Below are 6370 nucleotides of genomic sequence, written 5' to 3'. Positions count from 1 at the left end.
ATAATGGTAATAGTAATAGGCAAATAATCGTAAATAAAGAGTGTATTGGCTATCGTCATCAGCGAAATAGACTACGTTTTGAATTGAATGGTAAACTGCTTGCTTAAATATGAAATGTTGTTTTTTTGCTTAGTTTAATAAGAAGTTTCGCAATAAGGATCATAATAATAACAAGAAGCGCTACTTAATATTGTAGGCTCAAAGTTACTAGTTTGTCAGGACTGAACCAGCTTATTTCTACGATGAACGCCCTGTCGCTTTAATTGATACAGCCCCATGTGTACATTCAGTGCCTTGAAAAATGCTATGGGGTTTCGCTTAACGCGAAAGCTAATTTTAGTCATTTCTTTGCGATTGATACTGATGCTGATGAACAAAAACAACGTAAATTTCTTTCACTATTAAATATATTAAAATATGATTACATCATACGCGTAGGTAAAAGTGAACCTGTTTTTCTAAACAAAACCTCGGAATCGGCTGTGTTCGCGCCTATATCAATACGAAACTTCTATCACTCATTCGTACGTAGTTTTTTTTTCAACAGAAACACAATATCCATTAAATGTTATATTTAGCATATAGTTATTGAACGGCTCGCACTTAGCAGCACCATTTTACTATGTGGCACTATTTGTATGACAAAAATATATCTATCGCCTATCTAAAGGATCGTTCCTCTTCTCCTTAGCAATTAGACTTCAATTCATCTATTTCTGATAGACCAAGTAGCCGGATTGATAGTTCAGAAATCGATATGTGCTTATTCACAATTCGTCTAACCGGCATCTCCACTGAGCCTGAATTAAGGATGACGTGACTGTCCACTGTCAGGACTCAGCCTACGAATATGTTGGACCGGCTATTGGCTGGCACCGGTAGGCTGACGATGGTGACGAAAGGCCATCTGCTGGTGTGTTCAGCACTAATCTTTACTCATGTATGTAGGTAATAACAAGTGCATCACGGAATTATATTAAAATAACAATCGAAACTAACAACGCTTGCCAGAACAAAAAAAACACCGCTTCGTAAGCTTTCAGTCACGAAAACATATCCATATCTCGATAATGAAGTACGAGATTGCATGCAGTCGGCAACAGGTACAGATAACAGTAAATATCTCGGCTATATTTTAGTATCTAATAACTATGAAAATAGCATAGATTTATTTTGTTTCGCTAGTCCTTATCGTCTCCGTCTTCCACATAAATACACAATGTGGACGCTTTGTTACTGGACGAACACGGCCTCATTCTTGATTTCGGTGCCGCAAATCGGCCTTAATTCGTATCAGACGACTCTTCCTGCAAAAATGACGTACACGCGATACGTGTATTTAGAGGCTTGCTGTTTAAACCAGAGAAATAACATTTGATAAAATGATGTTGGTACTTACACATGTGCATACGGTTTGCCCAGATGACCAGACGTACACTGAGCGATTGTCATTGTTTGTTATATATAAAGAAGCACTAGTGAAGCAAACACATTTACCATTGTCGTTCGTACTGGAAATCTAGCGTTTGTATGTATTGCCTTAGCTATCCTATTCAGGACTTACGCAGAAACACAACCTTCGCTCAGAAACGGCCTGACAAATAGCGATCAATATAGTATCCGGTGCAGCTGCTGCTTAGAATACTATTTTTATAACAATCCAATAAGGGAAACGGTAGGTAAAGACGAGACTTATTCGCGAGTTAGATCTTGCGATGATATTTCTACTTCTGATTACGTTTGTCAGCTACGTTGATGTGGCAATTGAGGCAGCAAGCGACTTGGGTTCGATAGGCTTTGGTCAGTTTCTAGCTGCTGCTAGCATACCTTGATGATATGGATCTAGAACTGCCACCCGCTGGCCCTTCTTCCCGAACAACAATGTTGGAATTAGGTCACTCCATTTATCACATTATCTCACGCCCACGTTTAAGACACAAAAAGTTGTATACAATGGTCTGCGTACTTCAATGTAAAACGTAGTAAATCGTAGCACTGAAAAGATATCATTATCTCCTTAGGTGGTAACAGTTCTTCACACACAAAAACAAATTCTCATTTGTAGTATAAGACAAATGATACAGATTCGATATAAACCTCAGCCACTTTACCCTATACGAACGTTTCGAAGGGGTGACAATTAGCTCTTCACCCAGGACGATCAGATATGTAGATATTTTATTAATTCATTTAGACTGGTGTTTATCCACGTATATAAACCAGCGAAAAGTACCATATGATCGATTTTGTCGTGACATTCATGGACACGGCATTCTGCTGTTAAGTGATAAAACAGGGCTGAATGTTAACCTATTTATATACCGTCTTCGAAAAATGAAATCATGCTAAGCCAGCAAGAATCTAGAGGTTTGTGTAACGGATGCCGGCGGCATACGCTGATATTAAACACATTCATTAGAAAGATCTGTTTATTTAGGTGCTTCGTATCAAAACGGCACTCGATCAAAGTGTATTAATCGGTCAGTAAAAAAAAAAATTACTTACTTTTCAAATTTACCACACAGATACCATAATCATTCACCACCTTTGTAGCCACCGACCGTATTCACGACCCACTACCTGTCGTCTTGTCTGTCGGGATGAAATAAATAATAGATGCCAGTTTCGAATACGAGTGATAATAAAGCCTGTGAGACAAACGTTGTCGTTCGCGTTTTTTTAACGAATTTTTATGCTCAATTTTCACTCGGGGTCAATGGAGCCTATAGATTCTACAATGCATCGTACAAAATTCGCATATACAATAATAGCAGTATGGGCCCGCTTACAAACCCATTGAGGCAGTTGCATGTGTGTACAAGAATTTTTCGCGTGCTTCGGTTGCCTTCTCCAATTAAATCAGGAAACATTTGGGATGATTAACGGAAAAGTTAATTTTCGCCACGAAGAAACATAGCAAACGATCGGACTGAAGTATGGCCTGTCGAATATTTGTTTTGCTTGCTTTTCTACTCTGAAAAGGTGAGGATACCCACCACGATCTCGTTTCCCACCGAAAATCACCTGAAAGCATCATCATCTAGAGGTTGTATCGACCGAAGGTGCGCATATACTAACACTGCATGAAACGCAGTGCCATCTATTGACTGTTTGACGCAGTAGTTAGGCGCTTCCTCTACTCGCAAACGTTGAAAAATTTCAAGTACGCCCTCACAGATAGACATATGGATGCATTTAAGTCTATAAAAATGACCTCCTTCTCCCCTGTCAGTTCAACATCGTGTGTGTGCTGGCCGTTGGTGTGAGGACTGATAACAATACGTGGTCCTCTACGCCTTTCAGTCGGCTGTAAGTGGTGGCAGCGGATTTGCTCTCAAATTAGATGGACGTAGACGTGTCGAAGGCATTCTAAGCAATTCTCTGCCAGAAGCGTGCACTTAAAGATGTAGTTGTTTGGGTACGTTCCAAGAACTCCTCAAAGGTGAAAAGACCGGGAACGGAAGACTGATCCAACATAATGTCTTTCTCGGACAATTCATCAGCTCGTGTACGCGCACGAGAACAAAGCGACTAAGAACTCGACGAAGTCTGTGCGCGATAACGATTTTCTGAATAGCCAACCGTCGCTCTCTCCTCCGGTAACTCTCGTTTAATAGGGAGTGAGAGGGGACAGGGGAATGAGGGGGGTTGTGAGGTGTATGGAACAAGGGAAGTATAGGGACAGAGGGCGTAGAACATTATCGAATTATAACTAATTTCGACATGACGGTCGAGCTTCGTTAGCTCATGAGAAGCAAAGTCTGATTTCCTTTCTGGATGGCATAATATTTGTCTTTTTGCGCTATGCAAAGCGTGCGAAGGGCTCAATACACGAACTGGAATTAATCGAACGGTATGTAGAATCATCTATAGGCCCAAACCGCATTATCGTTTGCGATTTTTTACAAATTAACTATCACGTAATATATTTAGCTAATCACATATTTCGATCTAAATCAGACGAAAACAGGTACAGAAGCTCAGCATAGCCCAATGGACATTATCCAGGGTAAACCTTTATTTCCTCGAAAATCTGTACAAGGCTGGACGACGCGCAATAAAGTGGCTTCATTGTATTATATTTAGCAGAGGGTAAATTTGGCGGAGACAATAAGGTTTAATTTAACAAATAATGGGCACCCGTCCTGCCTTTGTGATTCTGAACTGGGCACGGAATACCATGTGCATGTGTTCAAAGCGGCAATATTGGCATCGAGTGGGATGTCTGAAGGGCGCTTAGATATAATTGTCCATTGTGGGTTTCAGTTCTCGGCCTCCCTGCGAACCTGCCTTTGCGAGCAATCCGTTGATTGTAGAGAAATGTCTTCTCGTCGTCGCGAGTGCAAAACGTGAGGTACCCTTTTTCGAGTTAATGAAACTTCGGCATAACGCACGGCAGTTGTCTGTCGCGATGGTATGCGTCTTTATTCAATGGTATTATTACATCAGTGGCATCGACTGACGCAATGACATACGTGGTAATGGTTTTCACGGCAGCCTCATAACTTCTGCTGGTTCATATAAACGACGCCGCGACGATGATTTCTTTATAAGCTAGCTCGGTAGCCGTTTAAACATGATATTATCGGGTTTGGCCGCTACGACCCACTGATAAACATAGTCTGTGTTGAGCGGCTAAATAAGTTAGGTCTAATCAGAGATCAGTATTATAACGTTTATCTTTAGCATGAAAAGATGTATCTTCTTGAAATTACTCTTGAAATTTACTATTATATTACCCGGAACTAACTACGGTCTCGTTTTAACGTAACGCATGATATTGAAGTATTTTTTCTTGCGGACCCACTTTACGGGTAACCAGCTCGAGTTGTATGCACAACGTAACAGTTCAGCGGGCAGAGCGGCTTCAAGAACCCACTACACCACTCCAGTGAAAATACTGGTTAAGGTTCAATTCTAGCTAGTCAAAAACGCATTACGTACTATTTCTATCATTTCGCATATCCAAGTTCCTCGGTCTCAAAAATAATTTCTTAGCTATTATGATGATGATTAGTTTATATTTACCCAACCTAGGGTAAAAACGAGATAATCAAAAGCAGCTCGCGTTTATTTTGAATCAATTCTGATGAGGCAAACACTGATTTAGAGCATATTTATGAGACTCTGTAGGGGGCTAGGTCTCGGAAGGATTCATGCAACACCAACCGTAATGGCTGGGGACATCAATGGCAGAATCGGGCAACTTGATCTATTTACCCTGGCCAACAAACATGAGATCAATATCTGTCACATTTCGCAGTAACAGCTGTTTATAGAGACTATAGCAGTGGGCGGTAAATCTCAATACCCCACGATATAGTTCCATCATAAACGAACAGGTGAGGTTAAGAAGTAGGTTTACGTTGCCCAGAAGAGCTGCCCAAGAGTTTTGCAAAACCGTTGCCAGTTTGTGATAACCGCCGACCGACTAGCGGGTTAATTTTGTTTAGTTTAGCGGTAGTTGTTCAGGCGTCGTAACTAACTGGGACGCTGGGTTACTTTTCAAATTTACAGCCTGTAAACAGCTTTTTTGCGAGATATCTTTGTATTAGCACCGCATCTTTGCTAAGTACTGCAAAACAATAAATAAAGTATGCATCTAGTGGCATTTAAACGATACTGCTTATGTCATACGACATTCGATAAGGCCTTTTTATGTATGTATTATCATTTGACTAGGATATAATCAGCAAATACTATGCGATTTGTATGAATAAGGAAAGCCTTATGATTATTATATATCACTCGCTTGTTTGGCCAATGTCAGCCTGTTCTAGCATTGAAACTTCTAAAGGCCACGAGTCTCGGCAAACTCTGAACCAGCGACAACTTTAGATTCGAGTGGTGCTAGTACTGCGGTTCGCGTTCGTTTGCCTAATTGATACTGCGCCGAAACAATGAATAAGGCCATACGGGCTCTGAGTGATATTTAATCATCTATCTATGGTTAGGGTAAGATGCGTGAGTACCTAAGTTTCTAAGTGAAAAGCCAGGAATTGGAAGTTCGGAGGCTCTCTTTGGCTGTATCGTGCAGTGCTGGAGATTGGATAATGTTCGGATAAAGTATCTACAGACGTTTTGTATACGTAAAAATGAAGAGTCGGTGTCCCTATTGAAACTTTGCGGCGAACGGCATCCGTTTGAAACAAAAAAGTTATTCCCTAACTACCGACATAATTTATTAAAACCTTATACTTACCTTCTTGTCATACATATTGAACTAGCGGCTACATTAACCCAAAAAAATTTCAAGTGGCATTATAACTTCTGTTTAATGAATAAGTGTCTTTCTCATCTCGAATCGCCTCTTCCGTGACGCCATGAAACTTGCGCCCAACCTCACGCCAATATATTTATTGGCTTAGAG

At 40.5% G+C, this 6370-nt stretch overlaps 1 protein-coding gene across 1 annotated transcript in view; it reads right to left on the bottom strand.

Moving 5' to 3' along the window:
• Positions 1–389: 389 nt before the first annotated feature.
• The window catches only part of LOC111260473 (uncharacterized), a 98871-nt gene continuing 92890 nt past the window's right edge, over positions 390–6370 (bottom strand). The window contains exon 7 of the mRNA XM_086968348.1: positions 390–1307. The gene's annotated coding sequence lies outside the window, so the exon portion shown is untranslated. The remainder of the gene's footprint in view (positions 1308–6370) is intronic.

Source organism: Varroa jacobsoni, unplaced genomic scaffold, assembly GCF_002532875.2.
Source record: "Varroa jacobsoni isolate VJ856 unplaced genomic scaffold, vjacob_1.0 scaffold_442, whole genome shotgun sequence".
Taxonomy (NCBI): domain Eukaryota; kingdom Metazoa; phylum Arthropoda; class Arachnida; order Mesostigmata; family Varroidae; genus Varroa; species Varroa jacobsoni.
The sequence above is the reverse complement of the archived record's forward strand: the minus strand, read 5'-3'. Positions and strand labels throughout refer to the sequence as shown.